General features: G+C 40.0%; 1 protein-coding gene across 1 annotated transcript in view; it reads left to right on the top strand.

Moving 5' to 3' along the window:
• Nucleotides 1–2,831, top strand: part of LOC106868927 (uncharacterized) — a 59,116-nt gene continuing 56,285 nt past the window's right edge. Inside the window, exon 1 of the mRNA XM_052972678.1 lies at nt 1–202. The gene's annotated coding sequence lies outside the window, so the exon portion shown is untranslated. The remainder of the gene's footprint in view (nt 203–2,831) is intronic.

A 2,831-nucleotide genomic window follows, 5' to 3' on the forward strand; every position in this document is an offset into this window, starting at 1 on the left:
TTGCCCAGCACAGGAAAAAGGTGGGATTGTTACGGCTGAAAATATCCTTGATCATAAGCTCGTCTCTTTCCGGATTGACTTGAGACAGCAACAACTATCAAGAGATCAATGTTTTTTTCAGTTGATCCAAGTTTCGTTTCGTTGTGGCGTTTATTTCACAGCCGAGGAGGAACAAACACGAAAGTCACGGAAGAAATCTCCAGTATGTTTGTGTTTTATTTCTCTTATTCACCTCTGGTTTCAGTCATTGGACTGCAGCCATGCTTGGACACCGCCTTGAAGGGTTTTAGCCGGAAAAAAAAAATCAACCCCTGTACTTATTATTTTGAAGTCTGTTACTTTAATGTATCGGCTTTCTTTTCTTTGCCGATCTGCCAATACTGGTTGTCAAGTAGTATTGCCCGCGCGCACACATACACATGGTGGGCTTCCATACAGTTTCCGCCTACCAAATTCACTCAGGGCATTGCCGGTTCTGTGCTACCGTAAAATACGTTTGTCCTAAGTGCAGCGCAGTGGGATTGATCCCGAAACCATATGGTTGCAAATCAAGCTTCTTAACCACACAGCAGCTTTATTTTAATACATACGACCTATTAGAAATATCGGCCAGATTTCTCCAGATCTCGTCTTATATATAATAGGTTTGTCATGTATTCTACCGTCTTTGCTTACAGGCAGAGTCCACGTGGAGCTAAACACTTTACACAAATAGTGTTTTTTCAATAATAGACTGCGAACCCATAATCTACATAATCACGACTACTTTTACAGAAATCTGGCGAAAGTTCTGTCCTAAAGCATGGCACGCTGGGTAGTTTGCATGGAAGTCACAGGGGCCCCTAAATTTTTGAGTCCACCAGGGGCCCGATGCTAATTTATTTTGATCTAGAGAATATGGCCACGGGCATATGGCGTAGTGGTTAAAGGCGCGGGCTGTTACATAAAAATCTGGAGTCCTGGATCTGATGAACTCATTCAACGCACTTTCCGCATCGGTTTGATTTTTGAACTCCTTCTCTCGCAAGAAACCATCAAGGTGCTTGAAAAAGTGGTAGCCGGTAGGATAAAAGGTCTGGGTAATAAGCTGAGTGGGGAAGAACTTCATAACCAAGTTCCCTCAACTTTTGGAGCGTCATTAGTGAAATGTGTGGTCGAGCATTTCATGAAGAATGATTGGCCCTCTTCTGTTGACCAGTCTGGGATGGAGGAGTAGCAGTTTTTCATTTTGGCAATTTCATGGTAATATGTTTCTGCAGTAATGGTTTTTTGGGGGTTTTAATAAGTTATTGTGGATAAGTCCAACAGCAATATACCACCAAAGAGTCACCATAACCTTTTTGAAGAGCTCGGGTTTAGGGAAGGTTTTTGGTGCTTCATTTTGGTCCAATCACTGCGAAGAACGTTTTTTATTATTGTACAGAATCCACTTTTCTTCGCAAGTTACAATACGATCGAGAAATGTATTAGTCTGGTTACAGAGAAGAAGCGACAAGCAAATTTCATATCTGCGCATTTTCTGATTTTCATTCAAATCGTGTGGTACCCATTTATCGAACATGCAAATGGTTGCAGGCAGTTTTCTGGCTAACTTAAAGTTCTTTTGCCAGTTCTCGAGTGGTTTCACGTAAATCTTTCTCAATGACGGTCTTTAATTGACCGTCATCGATGACAGATAGGCGCCCACTACGCTCGCGATCTTCAAGGCTCAGGTCTCCATTGCGAAATCGTTTAAACCATTTTCGAGCTGACCACTCACTGGTCATTTCCTTACCAAACGTTTCGTTGATATCGCGAGCAGTTTCAGCTGCTTTACGTTCTTTTTTGAAGTTGTATAGCAAAATTGTTCGAATATCGCGCTTTGACAGTTCCATTTCAGATGATTAACAACGGTGACAAAATATCAATGTTAATTTATTGATGCATTTGAGCAAGTATATATGTCTGTATTATAAGACAATTGCAAAAAAAAAAAAATGTTTAAAATAATTCGAACCTCTGCAAAAATCCGATACAAATTCTTCATGGTTCAAAACGTTGTTTACTTTTTTAAATCAACCTGATACATAGAAAAATACAAAATAACAAAACAAAAGAAAAAAAACGGAGCACACTCGGCTGGAACGCCTTCAATAATGGTTTCAAATTTTAGTACACGGTTAGCAATTTTAGAGAGAGGAGTTTAATCGATTATATCAACCCCACTGCTCAACTGATACTTGTTTTGTCGACCCAGAAGGAATGTAAAGTTGACCTCGTACTTGGTCAGTCAGGTTTCACTTTAGAGTGAACAACAATCTGAAAGAAAACCGAGTTGATAAATACAGCAGCTAAACCTCTCTCGCATCATACTCCTATCGAATTCAAAATAGGACATATTTTATGTAACTCTTAATATCTAGAGGTTATCACTTCGTGCGCACCTGTTCACTAACTGAGCTGCTGTCCGATACACCTTTGATTCATAGATCTGCTTGGTCCCAGCTGACCTGGGTTAAACAACTAATATGGATATCTCATGTTAACACTTAATTGCTTTTGAGACATTAGAGGTAGTCAGCTTGAACTTAAAAAATAGAGGTTGTTAAATGAGAAATGTCAAAAACTTCGATAAATGAAGGGGGGGGGGACTTTAAAATTCATTCCTTTTGGTAGGCGTGGTGAGGTGTATTTTTTTCATAATGGTCTGGTGCACATAGAACCTTGTATGGCGATCTTTCGGAGAAAATCTATCAAAACTGAAAGTATTTGTTACTCTTTTACTTACTTGTTTCAGTCATTTGACTGCGGCCATGCTGGAGCGCCGCCTTTAGTCGAGCAAATCGACCCCA

This window comes from Octopus bimaculoides, chromosome 14, assembly GCF_001194135.2.
Source record: "Octopus bimaculoides isolate UCB-OBI-ISO-001 chromosome 14, ASM119413v2, whole genome shotgun sequence".
Classification (NCBI taxonomy): Eukaryota; Metazoa; Mollusca; class Cephalopoda; order Octopoda; family Octopodidae; genus Octopus; species Octopus bimaculoides.